This window comes from Candoia aspera, chromosome 3 (genome assembly GCF_035149785.1).
Source record: "Candoia aspera isolate rCanAsp1 chromosome 3, rCanAsp1.hap2, whole genome shotgun sequence".
In the NCBI taxonomy this organism is placed as follows: domain Eukaryota; kingdom Metazoa; phylum Chordata; class Lepidosauria; order Squamata; family Boidae; genus Candoia; species Candoia aspera.
Genome location: NC_086155.1, coordinates 183,792,360 through 183,810,112, shown reverse-complemented (window position 1 = coordinate 183,810,112; position 17,753 = coordinate 183,792,360).

The window sequence follows — 17,753 nt, the reverse complement described above, 5'->3', positions numbered from 1 at the left end:
CCTTGCTTCGAGTTATCAGCCTTGTTCTGAGTCTTCAGTCCAGAGTACCCAGTCCAGCCTGGGTCACCTAGTTCAGTCCAGTCCTGCCTCTAGAGTCAAGCCTTGCCCAGTGGTTCCAGTTCAGTCTCACCCAGCTTCCAGGTGCCAGCCTAGTTCGAGTGGTGTTCCAGATTGCAGACAATCATCTCCAGTTCCATTTGTGCCACATGCTCTAGCTTCTTCCAGTTCCACAGCTCCTGTCAGCAAATTCCACTCAGCTGCCTTACCACAGTCTCCTCCTGCAACCTTGCCAGTTCTCCCATTGTTGCCCGGTTGGTCTTGATTGGAACCAGCCTACCTCTTGACCATGAGGACTTATTTACTGTAAATAGTTATTTAATAAAGAGTGGTTTTGATAATAAGCCTGCCTGGCTGCCTCATAGTCTGGACAGGACAAGCATATACAATGCAAGTATCTTTAGGGAGAAGAAATAAAACAAAAGGGGAAGAATAAGAAAATTACATTCTCTCTCGCCCCCACCCCCACAAACAAAGATGAGAAAAATGAGCACACAACCTATTTACTTTGAACCTGAGTCAGAGTCATACCCAGCACAAATCTGCATCTGATCCAGTTTTGTAAAAACACAATCCAGTTTTATCAGAAATACTTTCTGTGGTTTGAAGTACCCTATCACTAGGGAACTTGACGTCCAGCAAGTTGTTTAGTGATTTTGCTTCCCAGGTTCCTGAATTTAGCAAGATAAATGTTTTCTGACAACTGTTTGAATGATTCTTTTGTCCAAACAGATAGAGACCTATTATCAGCCTTATAAAAATTCATGCACTGGGCTGAGTAAAAATAACAAAATGTTTAGCATAGATTAGCCAATTTAAATAACTTCAGAATAATCCAGAGAAAGTTATATGCACTTCAGTGACACATCTGAGTGACATTCAAGATGAGCCAAGATTATCATTATTCATTGCTCCCATGCTCTGCAATCTTTTCTCGTTCTAATGTCATTCTTAATTATTAATGGTGCATTGTAAAGCACATTGCCTTTGCCTCTTTCCAGGTCTCCCTTTTTATTTCATGGGATATAAATAGTCACCACTGAGAGAGGAGCTCATCAAAGTCATTGTTGTTCCATATTTATTTGAGTGGAACTGCTTCAGTCATCACTAAGTGCTTCAATTATTTTTTTTGCAAAAGCATCATTCTTCCACAGTTCTCATTGGGTACATGCCATTTCATTTCATTCTATCTTAAATCCTACTTTTTTCTCCTCCTTGCCTTAAGGATGACTTCCTTAAGAATTATTATTTTCCTTCCCTTTAGAATGATTCTATTTCCATTTTACTTAGACCTCAGGTTCACTCTACCATCAGTTATCATCATGGCATAGCCTTGTCCAGTATCACAACTATTCCCATTTACCATTGAAAGGAAAGTGGCATTTACTAATCAACAGAAAGTAGCCAATTCTCGTGATTAAATCCCCAGTGTCCCTCTTCCTGATAATAACCCTCCAAGTCCTCCTCATTTTAGTTTTTCTCTTAATTTGCTCTCAGAACTTTTTAATGAGATGTGACTTAGATTGAATACCTAATAAGTAGAGTTCATCTCCTAATACTGTAATATACATTATTATTCAGGTGTTATGGTTTTGTACTTCAAATGTGAAGGGATAAATTATACGGAACAAACAAATACATGAGTTAAGGTCACAAATTATTACAATTCATTTTCCAGATGCTTGGGTTTATACTAGATTCACATATGTTTTCCACTAATTTTGCATCTGTTTACATTACTGAATAGACATACAGCCAGTGAAACGTTAGAAAAAGCTTCCCAGTTTTGAGTGACTTTGTCTAGTGATTTTCAATTACATTTTATTGTCTTGTATTAAGGAATTTATATTACTACTATTAGCCAACTTAGGCACCTTTCAGTGGAAAGACGAGATAACTGCAAAAACAAGACAATGTATTAGTTCTTTCAATAGCTGGCAAAACTACATTTTGAGTGTGTCACTTTGGATATAGTTATAGTTCAAAAGTACCTCCATTTATCTTTGTGCTTTCAACACGCCCTTTTACCTTTTTTTTCTGGTACGTTAAATGTCATGATTATAGAATGATGTACTGATGTCTGATGCCTGTGTAGGCTACATCATTCACGTGATGCTATCATGATGCACATGATATCATTTCCCTCCTGGGGACATCCATGCTCTGGATGCTACATGGGATTTTTTAAAAAAAATAAATGGATTTCAAACTTTTAACTTAACTTCTTCTCCCTCCTTCATAATCTTCTTCTGCTCCTTCCTTCTCCTCACTCTTTATGTATAATTCATCCTTCTATCCTTAAAAAAAAAGTAAACATTTAAACAGGAAATTATGATTCTTTCCTCTGGGCAAACCATTTTAAATTGACTCACAACCACCACCTGAAGGCTAAGCCCAATACTGGATCTCCCAAAGATCAAACAACTGTGGAAGCATGCCTTTTTTATTTTTTCTAAAATAAAATCACATACATTCTTACTGCCCCAACACTCATTTTACAAAGAAAATGTCAATAAAATATCCAGAAAACTAAGTTCAAACTACCAAAATTTTGCCAGATGTTTCTGCAGGATATCGTTGCTTGCAACAAATATAAAAAGCAGGCACTCTTGTGGCTGCCATCTTGACTTTTTTGACCACACCCCATAGACACCACTGACCAAAACTGTGAGAAAAGGGGAACCCATTCACCAAGCATGTTCGCTTCAAACAGACATTGTTGGCTTTCATCCAACACTATGTTAAAACATAAGTGAAACCAGACTTTGATTCATTCTATTGTTTTATCAGTAGATTAAGGGCCCATCTGGAAATAGATCTCCATAAGAACAACTTGACATTTAGAAATATGAGACTATTAAGAATTCATTACAATATCTAGCTCTTTATTTCTGAAATAACTTCAGAGATTAAAGGTAAAGCACATTCTATACATCCTTTGTACATTCACATGCTATTGCTTTCTGAAAGATCCACTATTTAAAATGGATCATTGATGGTATTTATAGTTAAAGCTGACTTTTTCCAATCTGTTTGCATTCAATATTTAGAAGAGTCTTGAGTTGGTTGGATGGATGGATGGATATAAATGGGAAGATAGGTAGATAGATGATAAAGATAGAGATAGAGATAGAGACAGAGACAGAGACAGAGACAGAGACAGAGACAGAGACAGACAGACAGACAGACAGATAGATAGGATAGTAAAAAGAAACAGCCCATGGTTATATTATAAATACCTATCCGGAATCTCAAATTATTCATTTGGGTCACTAGAAATTATATCTGCCACATCCTAAAGGCAGTACTAGAAATACAGCCGATCAACCTAGAGATAAATAAAGCAATAAACCATACTGTAATATTGAAGAGGTTCCCCTAAATGTATTTCTAATTGTTCTTCTGCTGTTAGGAACTGCTTTTAAAAACCCATAAAAATTGCTTGCCTAGGTGGGCCAGATGCAAGGAGCTGTGAAAGAACCAAACTGCAATAGGGGCAGCCTTCCTTATTTCGGGTATGACACATATCATTGGGCACAATTCTATTTTATTTTTATTTTATTTATTTTAATACTGAGGGGTTTTAATTTTGTTTTGTTTTGTTTTTGTGTTCCATCACTGCAGTTTTGCTGGATCATACCCAAATCATCTAATCTTTCCTTCTGTCTCCAACATAATTCAGAATGTTACTGCTGCAAAGCATCAGTCCCACCACTTACTAATCAGACCTAGAAATTCCAACTTTGGCTATTTAATTTGCAATCCAAAGGTTTTTGGCATTTTGGGGAACTTACGATATTTCATATTCCTCCCCCCAGGATCAGATAGAAAGAGAGACCAATCTCAGAGAATAAATCTGTATCTGTGTCTCAGAAATTCCAGCCAAGGAAAAAGAGTCTTGTTGAATAGGACATAAGGTGGGACAGACTGTAGGTCAATGAGATCCAACACCCTTCCAACCTTCCCTTCCAAAACAGGAAGCTTTTCAATTATGTACCTCTGGGAATGCCACCCCAGTTTGCCTGGGCCTTCACACTGCTCTAATCCCAATGGGTTTGGTTTTGACCTTCATATGTGGTGTGATCCTCCCTAGACACAGAGGTATGTGAGCTGCGGCTTATGCCTTAGCATATTATAGGAGCCCAGCCTATTTGTTTAAATTTAATAAACCATAATTAAGGAAAACTGGGCTTAGCATAATCTATGAACCAAGTATTTCAGGACACTTTTAACAGAGCAGTGAGCAACAAGGGGATTTTCTCTTTTTCCTTCCCTTTAACACTCCGACCCCTCCCTTTTAAAAACAATGTCCATAATCTATATCTAACAGGACACTAGATTCCACCCAATTTCAGATTATTTGGTGAACTTTATCTCAGATGCTTGCAGAATAGCTACAGTTATAAAGGAACAATATTTGATGTACAGTAGACTTAGAAGGATGGCCTCAGGTGTCATCTTCTATCACAGCTTTGCCAACCTGAGTACCTTCTAGGTATGTGAACAGATTCTCAACAACAGTAAGTGTCCCTGATCTGGTCTCTGAAAATTTGGATGATTTGGATGGAAAGAAATATTTCAAATTGTTTGCATTTTTGTTGCCATCTAGCGGTCATCTGGATATTTTCAGCCCAGATCTGATTGTCCTAATAATGCCCTTGCTTGCTGGGGAATTCTGGGAAATTTAAGTTTAGACTTTTTGAGGGCTTCCAACTTGGTGAAGTCTGTTCCAGGATTTACAATGTTTGAGCAGTTTTTTCTCTTTTCCAGAGTTTCAGAGAACTCAATATACTAAGCAAATGTAGCATAATGGACTAGCACCAGGGAACCTTGGTTCAAGCCAAGGAAGATAGTTGGGTGATGTGGGGCCAGTCACCCTCTCCCAGCCCAACCTCCCTCACAGTTTGTTGTGTTGGGAAAAATTGCAGGAGGACTTATTTGTACACCATCTTGAGCTCATGGAAGAAAGGCAGAATATAAATGTAATAAACAAATATACTGGCATTCTCCTCCCCACCACCCTCTCACACACATCACTTTTCCAGTCTTCTTCTCGTTCTCGCATTCTTTGTGCAAATCCTTGGGATTCCTTGCTTCACACCACACCTTCACAGCCATTCCCCTCTTGTTCATTTTAGTGTGCTTCAGTTGCATTTTTTTCTTTGAAACTTGTTTAAAGAAAAAAAGTTTCTGAGTACAAGCAGAGTATCTTTTTCAGTGTCAGTCAATACTGTCACTGGAAGTAAAGTACCAGCTAAGCTTTCTTCAAGTGTATTGGCAGCTGGCCTCCCAAAGCCCCTTTCTGCTGGCAATTCCGACTTTTCCTAAACTCCTTGCAGCATGAGGCTCCCCCCCCCTTTTTTTTTAAAACATAATAATGCTTGTTTAGTTTCATGGGCTTAGGCTGGTGTGTGGCCAGATTTTACAGAAAATGTTTTATAGAAAATAAGTCTTTTATAAACAATGTACATCCTACACTGCCATTTCCAATAATAGAAATAAGTGCTCAAATTCCTTACATGTTATGTTTCATCCCTGGATACTGATCTCTATTAAAAATATATACTGGGCTTCACCAAATTGCTTTGTTTGGTTGGGGCTTTTTTTTTTAATGTAATAACAGAAAGCTTCTCTTTGTGTTTTCTGAATATTTAGCTGTGGTTACATAAAAGTTACAGTGATATTTCACTGGCAAAAAAGACTCCTCTTGTGCCTTTCTGACTCTTTTGGGGACAGTGAGATGGAGCTTCATTGTTGTACAAACCACAAAGAAAGGCTTAAACTGAGAAATATTTATCTTTAAAGTGTTGCTGGTTTGACAGAGCTATAGGCAGCTCTGTTTCCCCCTCCCTCATTTTGGAAACTTGCAAGGATTTTCTACATCTGAATTTGTAGGCTTAAAGAAAAGTTTCAATATTTTGCAAACAGACCTGGGAGGTGGTCTATTTTTAATTTTTCCATTTTTTCCTTAGCATAAGAAAAAAATGTTTTCTTCTTTTGCTGTTGTTCCTCTCCATCTGTGGTGAGTCTTTTACAGTAGACAGTGGGTTTGGCACAACAAGGAGAAATATGACCAAATGTTCAAAAAGTCATAGGGAAGGGCTAAGTAATATCAAAGGCCAACAGATCATTGGCTTCAGTTTATCAGAGGCAGCAAGAGGAGAGCTAGAAGAATGTCCTACTGGATCAGAAGAAATATTTGGAAGGCCACCAAGGAAAGAAAAAGTCAGAACTTGAAACCATGGCTCACAGTTCAGCATCATCTAAAAAAGTGAAATATATTTCTCAAAGCACAAGCCCAGGAGAACATTGTCTCTACAATTAGAGAAGGCAAGTATAAATCGCTTTAGCATGACTGCACAGAGAATCAAAAATGATGTATTAAATACGAGTCCAAATCGTGGGATTAAGTCAATTAACCAGCCCAATGAATAATATTCCTGACAGCTTAAGGTTTTTCAAAGGAGGCTAACAATGGCTTTTCAGAGTGGTATAAATGGCATGTCTATGCATCTCTTTTTCCCTAGTCAACTGTTATCTACATTCTAAGCATCCATATTAATACTTATAATTATTTTCCAAGCTGTCCAAATCATCAGATGTAAGCCCCTCACTTCTTTCACCCCCATTCCCCAGAGGACCTAGCTTCTTATGCTTTGCTGCACTAATTGGATTTTTTTTTTTAAAAACCCACTATAGTTTACTTTATTTTCTTGGGCATTTCTTAATGTAATCAATTTAATGAACTATGAGGTGCCAGTCTGGTATTCCAGGTCTCTGAGGACTATCATTTATCTACCAATCAGTTCCTTTCATATAATGTATGGTGAGCCAGCACCTCTCACCTCAAGCCATAGAGGAGGAATTCAGGCACGCTCTTTTACCCCATCTTTCAGTCCACTATAGCTTTGTGGCTGCAGCAACTTGCTGGTTAGAATATTAGTAATCAGGCAGTGGCAGAATTTAACAGTGCAGGATGAGCAAGGGAATCAGAACCTTTTCTCTAGCATTTTCATCAGCATTCAAGCTTATCAGTCATGAATAGCACCCTGATGTGCAACCTATATCCAGCATTTGAATATGAAAAAACTTAATTAACAGAAAAGATGCAAATGCATACTGTATGTGCATACAGTATAGTTGTTGTCCAGCTCCTGTGGTCCAGAGCCAGTAAGACCTTGAAGAGGACTTAGAGTCCAAAGGATCTCAGCATTCTCTTTATTGAGTTCCTTTTCAGAAGACATGCCAGCCCCATTATCTGGGAGCTCAGAGAATGGCTTTTTCATCGCTTTTGCCATTTCTCAGCAAGCAGAAATAGGCGGCTTAAAAAGAAAAGTCATAGGCTCTTTAAGTCTCAAATCAACAGCAATCAAGGATGGACCAAAGCAATAATGGAGCCCCCTTTTAAGGGTTTGGTTGATCACAGATATAGCCTCTGCTGTCTTGCTGGGTTGCAGTGAGATGCTCCAACTGAGTCCTGAGCTTGCCAAAGGACAAGCCAGTTTATGCTTCTTCCATTCTTTGTGAGTAACTATTAAATGTTCCATAGCTGGCTTTCTTGGGAGTACTCAGCCAATCCAAACCAGTTGCTGATATAGCATCATTAGTATCTGCACCCACCAATTCAACATACATGCTTGGTTATTTCACCTGGGTTGATCATCTGTATGCTTTACATTACAATTTGTTACATATGAAGTTCAGTGCTCTGTTGAAGCTGGACAACCTGCCCCCTTACCCAGAAGCAAGGTCACCCCACTTCTGAACTAGAACTATGCCTATTGGCATCCTCTAAATCCATGCATTCTATTATAAAGGCAGTAAAGGCAGTTTATTTTATGAAACTAGGTCTCATACAACTATAAGCTTCCAAGATATTGTGCGGAGAGTGGAGTTGAATCTAGGTCTTCCCAATCCTGTTCCAATACATGTACAGCCAAATAGAGTGGTCATGCTCCAGGTCCCATTGATTAAGCAACAGTATCCGATGGGACCCATGCAGAAACACTGAAGTCTTGTGAAGTTTAGTGATCCTATGAGGCTTTACCTATTTTTACTAGCTGCAATCTAGAATCACATGCACCAGAGCATCCATGGGGACTGTGTTTCTCATCACAGGCATACATAGTGATCTCTGAAAGAGTTCAGTGGTAGTATAATAGTCTGCATAAATAAAAACCCCAGGATTCACTGGTCTAGGACACTACAAGGGAAAGAAGAATGAGTAAAAATTGTTTCCCACCTGTTTTCTAAGCAGGAGCAGTCTGGGAATGGAATGCCTTTCACAAGGTCTCTGAATCCAAATTCATAAGGTTTCTGCTCTACATATGGGAAGTTTCTTTCCTTCTTGCCTTTGTTTTTCCAGAAGACCATTTCTTCTTACGGAGGCAGAACAGGATGGAAAGGGTGACTTCTTTTCAAAAATGTAGAACAGACCTTTGTGCCATACCAGTGCTTCAGATCCCAATACCGTTCTTTTGACATTCACAGGTTTGTAAAGTGTTGACAGCCTTTGGCTATGAAGACTTGAACAGAGCATCTTCCTTGCAAATCATTTTCCCCATGTCAGGGGGACTGCCAGAAACAGGCATCAGAAGGGTGTGATTTTCTGACAGATGCCTTTATGTACTAATGTTTAAGATGTCCCCAAAATCTGCTCTGTTGTTATGGCTGCCCATAGGGTTGAGAAACCCAAGTATGTCTTATGAGGAGACTGGCTAGGCAATAGGAAAGTGAGCCTCCTTCACCACCCTGTCTGGTGCCATTCTGTTAAAAAAAAAATCCAGAAATAGTGAAGAGTTGGCTCTTTGTCATGGTAGGGTGTTTTTTTTTTTTCCTTTTCTTTTTTCAAAATCTACATCTTGGCTTTCTTTTTTAACTGAAAAAGAAAAGTTAGGAAAGCTGGGTTTCTTTTGAAAGAGATGAGAATGTTGACTATGCAATAGCATACTACAGGTAGTCTTCACTTAATGACCATTCCTTCAGCGACTGCCCAAAATTACGACAGTGCTGAAAAAAATGGATTTACAACCTGTGCCCAAAATTACAACCGTTGCAGCACCTCTGAAGTCATGTGATCAACATTTGGGCACTTGGCAGCCTGCCCACATTTATGACTGCAGGGGTACTTCAACGTGGCTCCCTTCTGAACGCTGTCTTCCACGGCTTACATTATCTTCTCAGCTTACGCTATCTTCTCAGGGCCTTTGGAGAAGCTTACACTATCTTCTCAGAGCTCCAAAGGCTCTGAGAAGATAGCATAAGCTGAGAAGATAACGTAAGCCACAGAAGACAGCATTCAGAAGGGAGCCACATGGAGAGGAAATATTTGCCAGAGAAGCTGGGTCCAGAAGTGAGGCGCCTCTGCTTCTCCCGCTGTGGCTGAGTGAAAACGTCCAAAGGTACAGTACTGGGGAACTGGGAGAGGAGTCAGCTGAATGAACGGATGTGGGCTGGGAAGGCTGGAGCTGGCTGCAGCTCCAGAGCCATGCAGTTCCAGGTCTGCTTGCCGCAAGGTGCAGGGCTTCCAAAAGGGCAGAGATGTGGGACAGGAGATAGGTGTGGGGGGGAGTTGAAGGCAGTGTTCGGGGCTGGGAGGGACCAAGCCCAGAATGGCTTGGATTAGGGTGGGTGCTCAGGCTAACAACCAATAAAATTCACTTAACGATGGCAAGGGGAGTTGCCAGGATTGCCATCACTAAGCAATGCCATCTTGCTTTACAACCACATTGCTTAGTGACAGAAATTCTGGGCTCAATTACTATCATTAAGTGAAGACTACTTGTATAAACAGGGATCAGGAGAAAACTCCTGAGAACAATGTTGAGAGTGCTCCCTTCGGATGTTACAGATTTTATGGGCTGTGTGTTTAGTACTGCCTGTCATCCTGTCAAAATGAAACTGCAGAGCAAAGAGTGTGCAGTGAGCTCTTCATTTTACAGAGGAAAATCTTCACTCAGGTCAGCTAGCAAACCAACATATTCCTGAGCCCAGTTCAGACAAATTCTGTTCTGTTATTTCAGGGTTCCCATGAACTCTAGCTCATATGGCCACAAGCAACCAAAAGCCAGTTTGGTGCAGTGGTTCAGGTGCTGGGAGACTGGAAGTTCTAGTGCTTTCTGAGGTGTGCGAGCCAGCTTGGTGACTTTGGGCCATTTGCTTTTTCCCCATCCAACCCACCTCACAGCACTGTTGATGTGGGGAAAATAGCATTAGGTATGTATGCCATCTTGAGTTGACCAAAAATAAAGGTGAGATAAAACTAAATTAAATACGTAATGATAATAAGCAGCAAAGCAAGCCAAAATGCCAAGATTTCTGAGAGAAACTAAATTATTTAAGCAGAAACTGCTTCCAAAAATGTTCCTCCTTCTCCCCAATACATTTATACCTTTTTTCAAAGATCCATCTTGCAGATCCATCAGCATTGGGGAGGCAATTCAATTTAAGACATTGGACTAGTGCAGAGGATGCCCTTGAAGTTCAGGGGGCTAGTTTTGAATAAAGCACATTTGCATTTTTGAAAGCCATTCCTCTGAAAAAACAAACAAACAATGATTTGAACAACACATTTCTGTGGAACTGTAATGGCTTCAAAACCATTATTTTCAGTCCAGTCTGAAATGAAACTGGTTATTTATAGTGAATGCTAATTAAGACAAAGTGAAAAGTAGCTATATCTGTCACATTCAATCACAAGATTTCTGACTAGAAAATAGAATTTGGATTCAGAAACATTTTAAGATCTGATGCTACCTTGGAAAGACTCACTAGAGGATTTTATGGCAGAACTTGTGACTTTGCAGTTTTAGATGACAATTCATGCGGTCTGCATCTCATCTCATCTCATCTTTCTCTCTCAAAGGCAGTTTTGTAACTGTTTTTTACTTATAAAGATCTTCCTATTTCTGTATGCTGCAAACATACGCTCTCTAAAAAGCTTTCCAAATTTCAGAGTTTTAAACTGCCCCAGTAGAACTAATTCTCCATTAGCATTTCTGAACTGTATATATGATGAAGCTCTTGTTATTTTCATTCTTCTTTATGTTCCTATACACCCAGAGGGACATTGACAAATACAATGCAACTGAATATTGCAATAGTCTGTACAAAATATTGCCACACACACACACACACACACACACACACACACTACCAGTCTGTCATGGTGGGTTGCAAATTGGGGTAACAACTTCTGCTAGTAAAAAGTGCTTCTAATCCACAAGACACATCATTTCCCAAAGAACAAAGTGCAATTAATAGCATCCGTAGACTACAAACCTTGGTTTACCTTGGTGTACATTATGTAGGAGCTATACCATGTTAAGAGAAAACTTCCCAAGGCTTTTCAGTCATCTGTTTAAATCTGCTTCCAGCTAGGCTGAGTCATTATCCCTGGTCCCATACACTGCAGAAAGCTAGACCTGCAACAAATCTAAACCTTACCCAAAATGGTATAACTCAGATAAAGAAATGGAAGACTTCCCCATTGGCTTCTTGCTGTCAATACAAGAAGGCCACATGGAAAGTGGGGGTCTAATTCTCAGGCTTTATTGGGGAGGGGGCTCCAAATGTAGTATCCTATTGGGTCCCGAAATTCCTTATATGGGTCCTGATTTGTAGACATCAGACCTGGCACAATGTGTATTTGGAAAATTATCTGTCAAAGAGATCTCAGAAGCAATGCCTGTCAACTAAAAAGAAAACACAAAGGAGAATTATTATCAGGGGTGTCTGCAGGATGTGGTCAAAAAAGTCAATATGGCAATCATGGTGATATGATTGAAGCTCTCCCTATTTCTTATTGTGAAAGAGAGATGGGGCTTCTGTCACACCATTGTGGCTGCCATCTTGACTTTTTTGATTGTCATGTAGTCCCAAAAAAGACTTTTGAAAGTTATTTTGTGAAAGAATTTTAATTACTTCTTTCTTAGAAACATTCAGTAACTGTATAGCAGAAGATAAACCAAAAAGTGTTATCACTTCAGCATTTATTCAGTCTATTGGTAAGTGTTTTTCCTTCCTGAAAGGGAAGGCAAAACAGAAGTGGAGAACATGCTCGCTTGCTCATCTTGAATGTAAATGTACCTTATGGATTGTTGAACTTTCAGGAGATACTGCTGTGCTGATTAATTGCTAATGAATGCTAATGAAGGGCTAAGGTGAATATACAGTAGATATATTTAAGTGATGATTGATTGGCTTTAACGTGGACTATCAGGAGAATGCTTACCACGTGCCCAAGTCAGTCAATAAATATGCATAAAACTGTTGGTTGCCTCACGACGAGTTCTCTGATCTTACAAGTTGAGTGGTGATAAATAGGATGACTCCCTCTTAAGTCTTCCTCCTAAAGTGAACCTGTTTTTGAAGAACAACAGTATCTTGTGGAAGAGTCATGACTGAAGCACTGCTTGTCAGATGGACACAGATAAGGTTATTTTTTTTATTCTCACAGAAAATTAACCCCTGTGAAATATATGACAGTGAACTGGGCTGTTCCGAGTGTTCTAAATGTACAAGGAGAAAGGAAGTGTGGGTGAATCCGGTGCTTTTTCCTGTCATGCTGAGATCTAGTGGGAAGAGGTAGTGATCATCTGCCAACTTTCCCAGGCTGGCCATAAAAAATAGGCAGAACTTCAATCACGTCACCTTGATTGCCATATTGACTTTTTTGACCACATCCTGCAGACACCCCTGTTAATAATTCTCCTTTGTGTTTTCTTTTTAGCTGACAGGCATTGCTTCTGAGATCTGGGCCCACACTTACCCCAGGAAGGCAGACTTTGAGTTTCCTCAATGCTGAGGTTAGATAATAAGTCACTAGTGATTTATGGCACCTTTTAGAGTCAACCAACCATTGCTGTGACAAAACAACAATAACAAGGACAGGCAGCAATGTTAATGCACTCTCTTCCAGTGGCAAAAAAAAAGAATGTGGTAATACTTTGTTCCCATTGCTGAGTCTTATTCTTCCTGAACAGTTTGGCTAGTTAGTGGTGCTGTCCTCACACATTTAATGTGGGATAACTTAAGGTAAAAAAAGTTGAGATAGTGACCACAACCATACAATCACATTGTTTTATGCACATCATGGTGCACATTAAAAAGGTGTGGGGCTTTGATCATGTACTTAAGGCTACCGACTTGATTTTTTGCCCCCATCTGCAGACATCCTTGACTTAAGGAAAACATATGAACCACAGGGAGTATGGGTAACTTTAGCTAAAATGCTACTTCTCCCCTGCTTCTCTTGCCACCTGGGATCAGAAAACTGTTGGTGAAAGAGCCACTTCCCCACTTTTCTTCATGTCAACCCGACCACCACCATCACCCCACAAATTAGGCAACTCCTTGTTTTATCAGGCAGAATGTATCAGCTCCTCCTCTTTGGATTGGGAACTGCAGTGATGGATGGGTGTAAAAGGTGCTGGGGTTCACATTTTTGACATATGTCCAAGGTCTTCCAGAAGTACAGTGGCCTACTGGGCATAGGTCAGAAAATGTATATACACACATGTGGATCAGGTACTGCATGCCTGATCCTTGGGTGAGAGATTTACCATGGGGGAGTGCTTCCCCAACTTCCCTTCTTTCACTTTTCTGTAGGATTAGAGAACTGGTGGCTAAGAAGCTGTTCCTCCATGCTCACACCCACACCCACACCCACGCTTCTCTTGCCTTCCCTCCAGGCCCTCATAGTCTGCTGCAAGGTCTCACAGACTTGGAAGGAAAAGTGGGGGAGACAACTCTTGGGTATAGAGAACAGCCCACTTGGAAAGACCCAGGCTTTCCCGCTGCCCAAACCAGAATTGTGTTGTAAAAAAGTGGCCAGGAAAGGTACTGGAGAAGAGGAGACTGACTTGAAGCCATTTTGGTTGGCCAATACTAGCTAAGCAGAACCCAGGCTTTGACTGCATCATCACCAGCATCATCATGAATGTCTCATACATTGTTCATACAGCAAAACTTGCCACTAGAAGAGGGACAGCTTGCTTCTAAACTGAAACAGCTAAATTTGAATGTAAACTGCCTCTGCAATGGGTTGTGAGGTGAAGTTGTGAGGATGTGAAATGGTTCGTGAGGCCCCTTTGGGCCATACAGGAAGAGAGCTATAATACTTCCATTGTGGCTCTGTGATAGTATTAAGCTGCTACGAGTGACTAGTGGGGAAATGCCAAAGAGAGGTAGTTACCTTAAATGGTGGACTACTCAGCAATAATTTCTGCTTCAGACTTAATTAGTTGTGCTCGTTATTTAGTTATTTTTCTTGATTTTAGTCCCAGCCCCAGTTATTAATGTCTTGTTGAAACAATTCCATTAGGGCTTGAGAAGCAGACTATATTCTGGGGTGGGCAATCCAAATACAGTTTTCCACGCAGAAAAACCAGGAGCCAAAATGGTTTGTGGTTTTTTTTCCTGCAAATCAGGCCCCTATTCCTGATCCTGACATGTCTGTGGATAAGCTTTCCAAATGTCTGTGTGTGTGTGTGTGTGTGTGTGTGTGTGTGTGTGTATGAAAATCCATCCTGTTATTGGGGAAAAAGCATGTATTACCTCCTATCCAGGAGACACCCAGTGGTGGCCAGAGGCACATAAGTCAAGGTCTTACATGAACCCTTACTTTATTTGATGGTTGTGGGAATAGCCCCATGCACTCAATGCTAGTGGATTCCCTGATGTGGGTATATTTATTGATTTTTAAAATGTCATGGTCAGAAACCAAAAACAGAATATAACAGAAAATATTACAGTTGCCTCTTTCAGCAAAGGCACAACAAATCTACCTCAACATTTCTTTTACTCCATGTATTTATTTATCTCATTAACAGACTGCTGAATCCCTAAGGACTCTTGGTGGTTTACAAGCTAAAATACATAAGAAACAATGTATAATAGAAGTACACCAATAAAAGGTCTACAAACCGATGAAAACGTAGAATAAAATTAAGTTAATAAAACCAAATTATAATCAAAAAAATATGGAATAAGGCCCAAATGCCCTCTGAAACAGCTCTGTTTTGAGCAGCTGCCAAAAGGCAGTCAGGGTGGAAGCCCATCAGAGGTTCCAAAGGCCTGGTGCAGCCATTGAAAAGCCACCCCACCAGGCCTTGGCCCCCTTCACCTCCCTAAAGTGGGGCACCATGGTAGTGGTATTTTCTAGTATTTTCTCCCAAGTATATCGAAATGGTTGGACTGATTCCAATAGAAGAATGTTGTTCTGCAGGTAACTAGTTGCCAAGCCATGTAGGGTTTTACAGGTTAACAGGTTAACATCAGCATGTTAAATTGCACCCAGAAGTAACCAGTGGAGACCTTGCAGTATGTAGACCACATTGCAACAGGTGATGATGAGGGCATGAGTCACTGAAGCAAGATCTTCCCTCCCCAGGGAGGGCCACAACTTGCACATCAGCCAAAGCTGGAAAAGGCCCCCATGGCTGCAGCCTTCACCTGCTCTTCTCATAGGAGCCATAAATCTAGAAGGACACCCCAAGTGGTACCACCTTTGGAGTAGTACCACTGCAACAAGAAACCCTAGTGGAACAGAGAACCTCAGTGGCCAAACAGTAATGCTGTCCTGCTACAATTTAATCTAACTTTATCCCTCCCATCCAAACCCTCACAACTTCCAGGCACTGAGAGGGCTTCAGCAGCATTACCAGTTTGGCCTGGTATAGCAACAGAAACTGGGTATCATCAGTATATTGATCTCCAGATGACCTCTCCCAGTGGCTTCATCTAAATGTTTAACAGGACGGGGGAGGAAACCAACCTTTGCAGCATCCCAGAAGAGGGTAGCCATCAGGCTAATCTCTCTTGCCCATCAACTGGAACGGTCCACTAAAGAAGGAGAAGAACCATGGTAACATAATGCCCCAATAGCCCAATCCCCAACACTCACAGACAGTCCAGAAGGACACCATGATTGTGGCATCAAAGGCTACTGAGAGGACTAATTCCCCCATCCAGATCCCAATAAAGTGCAATCAGTGATATCTCAGTTCATTGCCAGGCCTGAACGCTGAATGAAGAGGATCCAGATAATCCATTTCTTCTAGGGTGCTCTGGAGTTGATTTCCCCCAATACCTTTACCCAAAAGGGAAGGTCAAGACTGGGCAACAGTTGTCTAATACTTCTGGACACAGAAAGAGCCTCTTAAGGGGAAGGCATTCCCCAGCTTCCTTCAAGGCCTTCAGCAGTGTCCGTTCCCACAATGAAGTGTCAACAGGCTCTATGATCCAGGAAACTACCTCTTCTCCCCCTCGCTGCCCGCCCCCCACTGCACAAAGGATCCAGGAGGGGCTGGGATCCAGCCCACAGGTGACAGAAGATATCCTAGAAAGTTTTACATTTCAGTTTACTTTTACTTTTGATTCATTTTATTGAAACATTTATATAATAAAATAAAATTTTATTAGGCTAGTAAAAACATACAACATACAAGCAATCATATGCTAAAGCATGTGCAGCAATGTGAACTCCCAAGGCCACAGAGGTATCAGCAGATGGAGAGTCAAAAAAGTCAGGCTGGTGGCTGCCCATCCCCCCCACAAACACACACCGGCAGCCTTGCTAGACCAATTAATATCCCCCTGTCAATTTCCCTGCCCTTGTATTCTGGGATTCATCTGCTTCTCACACGGATCCATGTGTGTGTGTGTGTGTGTCCAGTAAAGCCCAGCATAGAAAAGAATGGAAATTTCTCTAGGAATGGAAAGTTGGGGAGGCAGAGCAGAGTAGGGGGGCATCATCCAATGGCAGGATGTGGTAGTCTGGACAGAGTCAAAGCAGCAAGAGCCCAGGAGAGAAGCAGCTTCAGGGTGCCATGCTGGGTCTCATTTATGGACTGCTGATGAAGTAGGACTCTGAACCCAAATGAATCAAAGACTGTGTGATTAAATGGATGTAAAATGTGAATGCAGCAAGAGAGGTCAACAATGGGAATTTCACTGGAAGAAGAACATTAAACACTGAAGGAAAATTAGAAGGTCCCTTCTAATTTTGGGACGCGGTGGCACTGCGGGTTAAACCGCTGAGCTGTCGATCGGAAGGTCGGCGGTTCGAAACCGCGCGGCAGGGTGAGCTCCCGTTGCTCGTCCCAGCTTCTGCACACCAAGCAGTTCGAAAACATGCAAATGTGAGTAGATTAATTGGTACCGCTTCGGCGGGAAGGTAACGGCGTCCCGTGAGTCATGCTGGCCACATGACCCGGAAGTGTCCTATGGACAACGCCGGCTCCAAGGCTTTGAAACGGAGATGAGCACCGCCCCCTAGAGTCGGACACGACTGGACTTTACGTCAAGGGAAACCTTTACCTTTACCTTTCTCATGCCACTGTTTTGGGACTTGAGGGGAAAATAGGCCCACCTGATACAAAGGAGAATTTTACTGATTGTGCCGAACAGCTTTCTCTGAATGAAGCTGCAGTGTAAAACAGTTCAAAGCCATTCCACTTTCACAAGAGAGAAATGGTGCATCATCACTGAAATGACCAGATCGGATCATTCAAATAATTCTCTTCCATAACATACTTGATGGTTGCTGAAGACTTTATACAGCACACAGAATCCAACAACGAAATACATTTTTCAGCTCATTTGAGCAGAGAGCAACAGTCTCTCTACTAACATAAATACGTGGGGATATTCGACCTTACGTTTTCCTTTCTTTCTAGTATATATCAGCATCTTAC